Raw genomic sequence first — 13,850 nt, 5'->3', positions numbered from 1 at the left:
CTTTATGGAGGACAAAAGAGTCTGATTGCTTTTGAATTTTGCTCTAACCCCCTGCTGGACGACGAATGAACCGGAAAAGCATCTAGCGCTCATCAGAAACCTCTCTAACCTCAGTCAGCCCTGAAAGGAGGACGATGCTTGGTCTTTGAATAAGCAACCAGTGAAATGACCTCTGCATTGATCCACTTGGCCCTTGTGTGAAATTTTAAATGATGTTGAATCACTTTGATGAATAAATTACCTTGACAGTGCTGTTAAAGATTGTATCAAAGACTAAAGACGGGGAAAAAGGCTTTGCCATCCCTAGACAAGGCTAAAGAAGAGCAAAGTGGAGACGCACTTAGAACATTTCTCATTTTAACCCTCTTACAGGCCCCCATGGTGTTCATTTCTTTAAAAGGCTTTTTTTCACATTTTTTAAAAGAATTTAAAAGGTAAGTGCTCAAATCTGGCATTAAAGTGAATGAACTTGCCACATGCCACAGTGATCATTAACGTGAATGACGTTTTTTTTTTTTTTTGTCATCACTAGAATACACCCACTATATAGTATGCGCCAATATTATATAGCAGCACCATCTTCTCAAACTGCCGAACCCAAGACTGCACTGTGTAAGACCTTGGGAAATTTTTGTAGCACCAATTGTGTTTAAGAACATAACAAGAATGAAAAATGTAATAAAATTATATATTTAACTTTTTGTTTAAAGTGTATGGGCACCTTAAGAGCATAGCCCTGATTCTGATTCTAACCTAGAGGGATCCTGAGTTTGATTTTGATCCAGGAGGTCCTGGTTGTTAATGTAATCCAATGGATTGTGATTCCTGACGGACTATGATTCTGATTCTGATCTGAATGGAACCCTTATTCTGATTTGGATCCAGAGGGTTTGATTTGGTATGATGTGGGCTAGAAACCTACATCCTGCTCTTTTAACTCCCACATTGGACAAAGCTTGCTGGATTGTATGGGGTATTGTACGCTGGTTGTCAGTCTCATGATGTTAGTTCAGCAATGTAAGTTTACACATATTAGCATATCAACAATTTAGTGGCCTCATTAATAAGAGGATCCAGTGACATTTGGCGAGAAAATGTACGCAGGACAAAAAGCGCATCAACTTTGGAACATTTACATGTATATATAATATATTTAACAGTGCAAGACTTGTAAATACTTACAAAATGACAGTAATAACTCTCTCCAGACTGCTAAGCGTTAAAGACTAATAGATAAATAAATAAATAAATGGGCTTTGCCATCAGTAGATAAGACTGAAAAGCAGTGGAGGGAAGATACACTTAGGATGCTTCTCTTTTTAACATCATCCTCTCTGGACCTTAGTGATCGCAGAGCAGATATGACCTTGCAAATGGCCGGCTTACAGTAGTAATTACTCCAAATACTGAATAATCTGCCTCTCCAGCGAACACATCAATGAACGACAAGCAAGAGAAGCATGAAGGAGGAAAAAAGTGCCAAGCTTTTACAGATAAAACACGGCTCCTTTCCCAATCATCAATACAGGCGTGCTTCTGAAGATTTCAATCCATTGCAGTCTTTTAAGAAAGCTTCCGATTGACTTCTATTAAAGTGACAGTTTGGCAGAAAAATCTAAATTACACAACTGAACCAACCATAAACCACAATATATATATATATATATATATGTGTTTGTGTGCTCATTGAGTTGGTAAGGTGGGGTATAAGCTTCCATTACTTGTTAGCTACATTAGCCTCAAAGCTCCAGCGTAAGACTAAAGAAGCAAACTTCAGACACCAAACATACCTTAGCCGATCGTCTAAGATCAATGTTAGAGTTACAGAAACCCAGTTTAATCAATTATTTCAGGCACAAATAAAGTCACTATTTTTAGAACTGCACCACAATTAACAGGTCCAAAAGTATCCAGACAGCCTTTCTAATGAGTGAATTCAGACACATGCGATCAATTGCTCACACACTGTTTGTATAACCTCCACAGAAAACCACTGACCAATAGAACGGGAAGCTCTAGAGCAGCCACATATGAGACCAAGGTCACTAGGCCCAATGCCAAGCATCAGCTACAGGGGCAAAAAGCCCCCTGGCACTGTGCTGTGCAGCAGTGGGACTGGGTTCTCTGGAGTGATGGATGAGTTTATGTGGAGTTTGTGATCTAAAACCAATCAACCAACATCAGTACCTGACTTCACTAACGCTCCTGTGGCTGAATGCAATCAAGCCCTCACAGCAATGCTCTACCATTTGTGAGAAATTCTAGAGAAACAGTGCCTACAAACACAGTGTGTGTAGAATAGTGCAGTATAGCAGTTTTGCATGCAGCTAATGTTTACTAGTTAGGTAACTACATCTAATCTTACTTGGTAAAGAAATAATTGTATAAATGCGATGTGGTGCCAGAGTATTGCTTGAAGGCACAGTAGTGGGAGGTCCACTGCCCTTTGTGCTGCTGTAACTGACCGAATGGAAATGATATGAAGGTCATTAGAAGCGAAAAAGCCATCGTTTCTAAAGGCTTGTCAGTACGTGTGCATAAAGAGAGGACAGATAAAGGAGGCTGTAAAGAAGCTGTTATATAACAATGCTAATGGGGGCTGGCAGGTAGGAAGTCTTTGTATGTGTGTGTGTGTGTGTGTGTGTGTGTGTGTGTGTGTGGGTTGGTGTGTGTGTGTGTGTCATCCTGTGCATTCAGAAATAGAATCTTCTAATCGTGAACCAAAGGGCGAGTCGTGGCGCTCAAGGTTGTTGAAGTGTTTCAGCCATTTATTCCACACATTCGCTTATAACCTTTAAAACACTGAGGGTGTAATGCAGGGATGGGGGGAGAAGCTAAGTAACACACTGATCACCCCTTACTAGTAGACTTAGCTCAGGGGTCGCAACTGAAATGTTAAGAAGAGCCGTTTTGACCTTTCAACAAAAATGAAACCACCTTGAGAGCCACAACATTTTATGTCCGTTTTACTGTATCTTGGCTTTAAGTCTCAGTGTGTGCTAACCAACTAGTACAGGCTAACCAATATAAATGAAAACGCAGACTTCAATCTGCTTTAAGCTTTGGCTCAGCAGTAGCTGCTTTTTTCGTACCACAGTCAGGAAACTTCTCTGCGAGTTTCTTGTAAAATGTCTCTCAACATTGGACTTATGAGGCTAAAGTTCAGTTTCTCATTCACCAGCTTCTCGTTCGAATTGTCCAGTTCCACCTTGATGGGCGCAGCAGCAGAATCTGGTGCCTCAGGTACCATTTAAGATGGATTGGGAAAATTCGAACCTGAAAAAGGAGAAAGAAAACTGACTATAGCTCCGTGAGTTGTTGCAGATTAAAGGTATGAGGAAACCAGCAGAGCACTTATAAATGCAAATAAGTCCGTTCATCTCCAAATTATCGATGTTCATCTTAAATTTTGAATCTCTCTCTTTGCTGTTTCATTATCTGCATTGCTGTGTCCAGCAGTCTGCATGTCAGTCTTCAGCGTTAAAGGTTGGTGAGTTAGCAGTTCTACATTACCTCCAGGGTTTGAGACCATTTATTGTAAAAACTGTATTAGAACTGTGTGTTATAAACATTTTACTGCAAATGTTATTTTACCTAAAAATCTAGTTCTGCTGTGGAGCTGCAGCAGCTCTGCAACAGTGGAGAGATTATTCAGGCCTGATTCTCACCTCAAACACAGTCAGGGTCAATAATGAGGATTTTGAGGCTAAAGTGTAGCTGAAACTTAATAAAGGACTCTGAATGTCGTATATGTACATTTTAAATTGAACAATTTTATTTCAACAGTTGACAATGTTTTGCACAAAGTTGTTTGTTGTGTATCCGGTTATTTTTGTTGATTTTTGTTATGAGAAACTGAACAAAAAATCTGGAATATGAATTTCGTATATCACGCTTTTGGTTGTGTAAGTTTGATTGTTGGTCACACATTTTGGTGAGCTTTTTGTATATTTGCAGCTTTTCATGTTTTTGTATATTTTTTTTTGGCTCTATTAAATACAGTGTCTTGTTCACATTATCAGTTGGGCTTGTTTGGTATGTCAGGTGGAGATTTACAAATGTTCTGACAATCACGCTAGGAAAGTAGGACACCTTGTTTCTCCATCTCTGTTAATATTTTGACTTACTTTCTTGAAATTTTGACTTAGTAATTCAAATGATTTATTTTCTCAAAATATTAATTAAATATTAACTGGTATCTCAAAATAATGGCCTTCTTTATCAAATGATTGACTTGAAATAATGATTCATTTTCTCCAAATATTGACTTAGTATCTCAAAAAAACAGTTATTTATGTTCTTGAAATGTTTTGATCTCAAAATAATGACATATTTTCTTAAAATAGGCTTATTATTAAACTAATGACTTACCTTCTTGAAATAATGACTTTTTTCATGAAATTAGAATCTCAAAATAATGATTTAATGAATAACAATGACATTTTAATAAAATAATGAAAATTTTCCTGAGGAATTTGAGTTTTGCTGGGGTTTCTAAATGTCAAAACTCTAAGTTACTAAATTTCAAGTAAGTATAATTATTTCAAGCTAATAAGTCATTATTATGACACACTATGTCAATATTTTGCATATTAAGTAATTTTAGACATAGTATATATTTTGGGGCAATGCATCATTTTTTGACATAGTGTCACAATTGGCCCCTCCCAGACTCCCCCATGTGCTCCTGTTGTGTTTACTTCCCAGTCCTGTCCATGTGCTTTTGTTTTGGTTCAGTCCAGCCCCCTTGTTGTCTGACTCCACCCCTGACTGTTAGCACCTGTTTCCCACCTGTCCCTCATCTTGCCTCTGATATATAAGCCCTGTTCCGGTCTGTGTCTTTGTACTGTTTGATTGTGCTTGTAGGTGCTGTTTGATGTAAGGTTTGTGTGTGTAGTAAATGTATTATTTATTTATTTTTGTTAAGTGTTTGGATTTCTGTGTTCCTTGTCATGTCTGTCCCTCCTGCTGTTTGTGTTAGCTACCTGAACCTGGACTGTTACCTTGACCCTGATTTTGGATTTGCCGATAATAAATTTCGCTTGTCTCTGCACATGTGACCGTCTCCTCATCGCTCCACCTTACTCTCACTCAAGAGCTCATAAACTGCAGATCAGTGGTCACCAGTCCTGCTCCTGGACATTTACCTTCCTGCAGACTTAAACTGGGAGGAAACACCCTGGACAGATCGCCAGTCCATTGCAGGGCCATTCAGAAAACACAAGCACACACATTTTCTAAATTGCTTATCCTCCTGAGTCGCGGGGGAGCTGGAGTCTATCCCAGCGTTCATAGGGCGGAAGGCAGGAAACACCCTGGACAGATCGCCAGTCCATCACAGGGCAGACGCCATTCAGAGCAAAGATACAAAAACAGTTTTATGCCCTAAAGAAAAAATACGTTTATGAATTAGATGTATGAGTATGAAGAACCTTTTTTTTACAAACATTTAAAGAACCTCCACTCAGAGGCTTTTTGTAGCATCTGTACATCATGTACAGGTTCTTTAACTTAAGAAAGGTTCCTCACACTCATTTACATCTGATATACAAGAACGGTTCTTCAAAAACTCCCTTTGATGATCTTGTTCTTCAGGTGTGTTTTATATGTCTAGACCTACAGGGACGCTGACACAAGTCTGTGCTCATTGGCTGATGAAGAGGAAAGGCAGCCAAAAGAACCTCATTGGCTGTTGGATGTGAAGTGATTGGCTGCCAAGGTGCAAGTGCTCATTTATGATTGGAGGGATGTTTAACATTGATTTTTTACAGAACTAAACTGTGACTTTAATGTTACGAATGCAGCATGAGATCATATAAAAAGAGCAAGTGTCCATTGTTCTAGAGGAGCAGCCAGGCCACTGACGTACATGCTTCAGCGCAGAGAGGACAGCTGCAGTTCAGCGAAATGGAAACATCCTCTCTCTCTCTCTCTCTCTCTCTCTTCTGTCTCTCTCTCTCTCTGTCTCTCTCTCTCCCTCCAACTCTCTCTGTCTCTGTCTCTCACTCCCTCCAACTCTCTCTCTCTATTATTGGACCCATCTGTTGGAAGCCCCTACTGGCCCACCTGTGAAAAATCCACTGTGAAAGTCCACCTGGACCTTTCTGAAACAGCGACATTCGGTCTGCTTTAAAATTGGTCAAAAATAAAAGTACAAAACAATGTAAAGAAACAAAATCATGTAACTGTTTTCCTCATAACATAGTTGAACAGTTGACAGCTTGGAAAAGGAAACTAAAAAGCATCACAATAGTGGATGAAAGAGTGTTTACCATCAATTTAGTGTAAACAAAAACAAAGTTTACCAAAACAGAGCTGTGATGTGATTTAGTCTTGATGCATACAGCACTTGATACAGAGCTCTACAACCTTCAACAGCAGGTGGGCACATCCACACATGTAGTTAGATGAGAATGAGAGAGAGAGAGACAGAGAGGGAGAAAGAGAGAGAGAGAGGCAGAGAGAGAGAGAGAGAGAGAGAGAGAGAGAGAGAGAGAGAGAGAGAGAGAGAGGGAGAAAGAGAGAGAGGCAGAGAGAGAGACAGCAGTTCTGGTGTGAGAGAAAAAAGAAAAAGACTAAAAAGAGGCAGATAGAAAGAGAGAGGTAGAGAGAGAGAGAAAAAGAGAGAGGCAGAGTTCTGTTTTTAATAGTCTACAGAAACACACCTACCTCATGCCTATTTCATTATGCTAATGAACATATGCAAATGAACCATGTCTGATGCATCATCTCAATTAGGTGACATACTGCAGAATTTTCTGTTCACTGCTCAAGGTGGATAAGCAAATAGGGAATGTTTTCTAATAAAGTGGCCAGAAAGAAATATAGAAAAAAAGGAAAATTAATAACAATAATAATAATAATAATAATAATAATAATAGTATGATTATGACAGCCCTGCGATGGACTGGCGACCTGTCCAGGGTGTATCATGCCTTCCGCCCGAAGACTGCTGGGATAGGCTCCAGCATCCCCCCGCGACCCTGACGGAGAAGCGGCTTAGAAAATGGATGGATGGATGGATTATGACAGTGATATTATTATTTAAACTGCTTACAAACAAAGATGTCAAAGAGATCTAAGGCAATGCCATAGAAAAACAACTTTACTTCACTAAAAAGCCTTCAAAGAATGGTTCTTTAAAGAACCACTTTGGGAAATGACATTTGAAAAACACTGGATAAAGTATAAAGATGCAAAGCTTGTTAGGAAACCCTTTAATTTGTCTAGAACCATTTCATTATGTGTGCATTCTTTAAACACTCTCATTTACAAAATGGTTCATTAAAGAACCATCGAGTGGAAGGTTCTTCAAGGAACCAAAAGTGGTTTTCTATTTCATCTTGGCAGATCGACTACATCTCGGGTAAGTGGGGTGTTGTGTAAATGAGATTTTTGGCCAAACTATCGCTTTAAACTGCTTTGATCTGAAAAGTCACTTTGGTTCTTGTAATATAGTTTATAATCTGCCATACATATATCAACATCCGCCAAAGCCAGAACCTGCTTATTTGATTAATGGAACAGAACAGTTCCAGACAACCCCTTTGGGTACTCTATTCTGTGTTAGCCAGCATACACAGATTGCCAGTAGTGGACTTTAAATGGAACAATAAATCAGCATCATTACTCGACATTCACTCATTTTGCTGGGGTTTGTAACCATCATGTAAAACATTGTGCATTCAAATCAATACGGTGAATCAACGCAGTCATGATGATAAATCATGTTCACTATGGCCCAGGAGGGATTAGTCATATTGATTTGGCCTGAGAGACACACTGTGCTGGATTATGGGAGGAGAGCAGCAGTGCTTTAGTGTTATCTCGGTTGTACTGTACCTGCGATGGAAAGGAACATCAAAAAGGCTGATCTGAAGTATTTTTGGTTAAACATCATTTTGCAGTGATGACTGGATAATTTGTGACTAGTTCATTTTCACAGTTGTATTTTATTGCGGTGGGGAACCTCAGGACCTTCTAGACCCTGATGATTTATGATAATGATAAAAATGATGAGGTTGTAATCTTTAGATCATATATATATATAGATAGATCTGCTGAGCTACAACTGTAATTCTGACACACCTGGGCATCTGAACATACTAACTAAAACCAAAAATCGTCCTTAAAAACAGCAAATCAAATACATGGAGATGTAATACATACATGGCATACTATCATAATATATGGGTGCTTACATATCATCACTTTCCAAACAAAAAAAATCTCCAAATTGGTACGGGAGATGGCCAAAACCTTTTTTTTTACTTTTTTAAACTTTTAAGACAAGTTAAAGAGACTATATTAAAGAGATATTGGAGCATTTCCAAACATTTTTACAAGGCACAAAAAAGCAAAGAGTGAGTGTGAGTGTGCATAATCTCACTCTGACAAAATGAACTTGAAACATCCATCATATTTCCTTTTATGTGAATATTCCATTATAACAAAGGCTTAGAAGAGAGCAGCCAAGTCCTTGATTGTCCTCTCACTGTGCCACCTTGACCATGCTCGGAAGTGCAAATCCGTTTTTCAGGAGCAGTGAGTACAAAAAATTACATTTCAAAGTAAGACAGTACAAAAAGCACCAGCTCCATTAAAAACGCAGACCAATCACAGCCTGTCTCTGCGTCGCTGTCCGCACATGTGTGGTGCTGAATGTGTTCAGTAGAATGCTGGCAGTGTATGAATGGAGCTCAGTTCGAGAGAACATGACTGACCTTACAGTGGGTCAGTGCTAAACTGAACAGTCACACAGCTAATTTCTGACAGCAGGCCAAAACCTCTGGATTATCTAAATCCTCAGAGTGTGCGTGTGTGTATGTGTGTGTGTGAGTGTGTGTATGAGGAGATTAAGTGAAGCAGATTTTGCCACTGAATCTCACATCGCTGATCATGTGACTCTAATCCCCCCCCCCCCCCCCCGAGTGATACAGAGACAGCCAATCAAACTCACACTCATGCATACACACACACACACACACACACACACACACACACATGCAGATTAATACTCTCACTCATGCGCATATTCATATGCAACTCAGATGTTGCATCTACAGATGTACATACACACTCATGCTTCTATTTTGCATTCTTTTCTACTTAGGAAAATAAAAACAGTAAACCTTTTTATTACAAATTATAGATTCAGCAACAGTATGATTAAAAAGATTCATCTTTTGATGTTTAATTTCATTTATATATTGTTCCATCTTTTGTTTTAATGACAGCGTGACACTCTCTGAAGAGAAGACCAAATTTTGAGTACTGATCATTCTTGCATGCATATACACTTGCTGGTTCCCCACACTTGTGAAATGTCACAGAGGTTTCTGCTCTAATCGTCTGGTTCATGCGTGCAGGACTGTAGGCGGAAATTCGGCTGTGTGTGTGTGTCTGCGTTGATTACTCATGGCACTGCTGAGCAACTCTGCTCTCATGTCACTGCTAATGGTTTCCTCTACTATTTACAGTTAAAGAAAAGCAGCTTTAAACCTCAACTCAGTTTATACCACAGTACCTACAACCTAACGAGAAACTGCAGCTCACTGCAGTAATATTACATTCACTAGTATGATACATGCTGCAATAACAATGAAATAATATTTTCATTTATCTTTTCATTACCTTATTGATTGCATATTATTTACTAGGAGTTTTTTTTATCAAAATAATTTAAATTATTAAAACTCACAGATCATGTGAGGTTGATCAGGGATGTAATAAATGTAAAATGAACCAATTTAGCAGCAAATTTAGATCAGAATTTGAATCAGAACAAATACACCTGTTAACCTATTTAGCCAAACATCCTTCACATTCAAGGCATTTGTCTTATCATGTCATTAAGACTAAGCAGGCACACCATTAACAAATATACAATAGAAATACAACATGTGATGAACACATTTAGACTATGTACAGGCTAATTTTCAAAGCTCACTATCATGATAGGAATTAGCAAGCAATATATTGTGTCGCCCTACTTTCTTTCCAGAAGAGCAGACAACAGCAGGCCTTAACCAAACAAAAGCAGCATATCAATAGAGAGTCTGCCAGAGTCACTCATTAACAATTAATGACACCACAGCTGGACATACACACACACATACACACACACACACACACACACACACACACACACACACACACACACACACACACACATACACACACATACACACATACATATACAGTGCTGTACAAAAGTCAGAAACTCTCTTCAAAGCAACTATTAACTGCACTGTATTAATTTTTTTGTGTCAGAAAAATACAAAATCATTCACACCTAAATACATATTTCTTGTATTCATTGTGTTCAATCTTTATTCATTGTTTCCACTCTTTATTCATTGTGTCCACTCTTTGCCTTTATTACAGCTTCTGGCCTTACACCTCCAAAGTTCAGTGTTAGAAGTTTTTTTAGAAGTTAGAAGTATTTACTGCTTTACACAACACAAATAATCATAAACACATTCAGTGATGTTGAGGTCTGGACTCTACTTGCAGATTAACTTCTTGTTGGTCTATTTTCTTTTCTCAGTAACAGCTTCTTAACAGATCATACATCCTTTCAAACTCATAGTGCTGAGTTGTCTTCTCACAGTGGAAGGATAGACAGAAACATCTTTGGATTTTTTCAGACCTGAAAAAAGCTTGACTTTCTCCTCTCTCAAAGATGAAAGTTGTAAGTAACTTTATCTGATGGGGACAGTTTTGGTGGTATTCCAGGTCTTGCATGGTTGCTTTCTCTGTAGATTTTAATCATTTTTAAGCTCCAGTTTTGGAAACTCCTGACTTTTCCCTTCTTATTCAAGTCAGTTATCTTGTACTTAATGGCTGTTTTGACTGGAAATCAAATACATGGAGATGTAATACATACATGGCATACTATCATAATATATGGGTGCTTACATATCATCACTTTCCAAACAAAAAAAATCTCCAAATTGGTACAGGAGATGGCCAAAACCTTTTTTACTTTTTTTTTTAACTCTTAAGACTTTTTTTTAAAACTTAAAGTTAAAGAGACTATATTAAAGAGATATTGGAGCATTTCCAAAAATTTTCACATTAATTAATGGACAGCTGATTTTCTCATATTACAGCTCATATTCTCGTATCATGTAATTTCTCATTTTCTTATATTCTCATACGTATCATGTTATATTGGTGTATATTATGTTAGAACACATAAAGGACGTGTGTAACTCTTTACATCTTTACAAGGCACAAAAAAGCAAAGAGTGAGTGTGAGTGTGCATAATCTCACTCTGACAAAATGAACTTGAAACATCCCTCATATGGCCTTTTATGTGAATATTCCATCATAACAAAAGCTTAGAAGAGAGCAGCCAAGTCCTTGATTGTTCTCTCACTGTGCCACCTTGACCATGCTCGAAAGTGCAAATCCGTTTTTCAGGAGCAGTGAGTACAAAAACAGACAAAAAGGAGCAAGAAAGGAGTTCATTTGAAATCAGTGCAAATTCATTTCTATGAAAAGTGCATAAGAAAAGGAAAGAGCGTTCAGGGCAGCTTTACGCCTTTATGAAGAACAATGGAGGCAAATCCACGAGCCGTTTGAAGCTTTGCAATTAAATCTATCCTTCCATCCTTTTCTTCATGTTTCTAAATGAAAGAATGAATGAATATTAAAGGAAATAGATTGATCTAATTTCTTAATCTGAGTGAATAGAAGCTACTAGCACGATGATCAGCATGATGTCATTTGCCTACTGTTGTTCACTTTCATTCATTTTTGGCAACATTAGCAGTGAACCTGCCATCTTTGCTTTCTGCGTCTTAGTGTGTTTTTTAAGGAAATATGAAAAACGGAATTACGGAAAGTTCTGTTGTGTTTAGAAATGCTAGAACCTGTTAGCTAAAGTTGTGTTCAATCTAAAAGATGGTTCTTCAAGATTTCCTTAGTAAAGAAAATGAAAATCCATCAATCCGAAGAACCATGGAAAAAACTCCTAATCATGCAAAGAGTTCTTTGAGTGTTCATGGTTCTATGTAGAACCATTTTTATTTACCAAATAACCCTCGAAGAACCATCTTTTTTTAAGAGTGTGTGAATGTTAAAGGAATAACTTGACCAAACATACTAATGCTAATTTAACTAAAGGCAAATAGCCCTGAATGAAATGCTGATAGTTAGCTAATCACTTTCATTAGCTAATGTTTGGTGCTATGCACATTGCTAATCTGTTGATATTCATTTTTATTCATTACAACTAATAATTAATATTTTTGACTGAACTGCTCCTATCATCACCAGTTTGCATGATCATTTATGCCATGCTAATTTGTAGCTATGTTTTCAGTCATAGTTGATAATATTAGGAATCTGACTGAGCTTTACGTTTATCCATTATCAGGACACCATTTATGTGATACTTTTATCCACAGCAGTGTTCAAATGTTTGACTGAACTGTTCCTTTAGAAACACTGTGGTCCATCCATGCAGGAGCAGATGGAAAAGTAAACCTACTAAAAATACATCAGCTTCCTGCACACGCTGCAGGTGTATAATGAGCCCTGTGGTCATATTTTGGTTAAACCTGCCCAACTCAATTCAGGCTTTCAGATGGCTGTTAGTCCTGTTTCAAGCTATGTTAATATAATTTAGTCCACGTTTATAGAAAACCATGAGAGAAGCCACATAAGCCTATTTACTTAACAACTTAAATTTGTTTACGGTATAAAAGTGCAGACTTGCTAATTGGTGGGTTATACACGTCTATTACTTGTTAGCTACATTAGCCTTGTAGGTCAGAACTAAAGAAGCAAGTTTTCAAATATGGCTTGGTTGAACGACTACACTGGTGGTATGAGGAGAAACTGAGGATGTTAGATTTTTTTGGCCAACCTATTGTTTTAAAGTGTCACACACCCAAGCATCCACTAAGCCTGCTTTCAAGGGAAAAGAGAGAACTGTGGGCTGTACAGAGAGAGAGAGAGAGAGAGAGAGAGAGAGAGAGAGAGAGAGGAAAAGCAAGTGGAGAAAGAAAAGAGGGAGAGGGAGAGAGGTTAGAGAGGAGAGGCATAGAGGGAGTAGGAAAAGACAGAGAGATGGAGATGGAGAAAGAGAGAGAGAGAGGAGAAGGATTGAGAAAGTCAGAGACAGAGAGAGAGAAAGAGAGAGAGCGAATGACAGGAAATCCTTTATTCATGTGCAGAGATGAAGTCCCCTGAGCCTGAGCCAGAAATAGAGCGCTACAGCGGGGAGAAAACGCCACTGAAGTTATTCAACCCCCTAAAGCACACACACAGGCACACACACAGACACACACACGCACGTCTCTCTACTCCTCATTACTTCAAAGCTGTGCCTCACCACCGCTGCAAATACACAACACGTCCTGAATTCAATCTTACTGCTATACACTTCACTCATGGTACTCTACACACACACACACACACACCCAGACACTGCTTGGTGATTGTCGCTCAAATGCACTATCCAGTTTGTCTCACTTTATCATTTTATAGCACCATATAGCATCATATAAATATATATCTGTGTGTGTGTGTGTGTGTGTGTGTGTATGCGCATGTGTGCTTTAGGGGGTTGAATAACTTCTTATGTACTCATTATGTTCTATAATACTTACACATGCACACATTCTGTTTCATATATTTATAGGGATGGGTAATATAATGACATGTATCGTTATTATGATTATGAATTACATCTATATATTTACTGGATTTCATCAACACTTATAGAACACCAACTGCAGGAGAGCACAGTTAGTCCCTTTTAATTAAATCGAGAACAGCACAGTGTGGAACACTGACAGAAATCAAAAAGTGAACAAACATCATACGCATAGTTTGT

At 38.2% G+C, this 13,850-nt stretch overlaps 1 protein-coding gene across 4 annotated transcripts in view; it reads right to left on the bottom strand.

Annotated features, from left to right (window-relative positions):
* syt1a (synaptotagmin Ia) overlaps positions 1-13,850 on the bottom strand; it is a 393,465-nt gene that overhangs the window by 118,327 nt on the left and 261,288 nt on the right. The window lies entirely within an intron of this gene.

This window comes from Pygocentrus nattereri, chromosome 1, assembly GCF_015220715.1.
Source record: "Pygocentrus nattereri isolate fPygNat1 chromosome 1, fPygNat1.pri, whole genome shotgun sequence".
Lineage (NCBI taxonomy): Eukaryota > Metazoa > Chordata > Actinopteri > Characiformes > Serrasalmidae > Pygocentrus > Pygocentrus nattereri.
The sequence above is the reverse complement of the archived record's forward strand: the minus strand, read 5'-3'. Positions and strand labels throughout refer to the sequence as shown.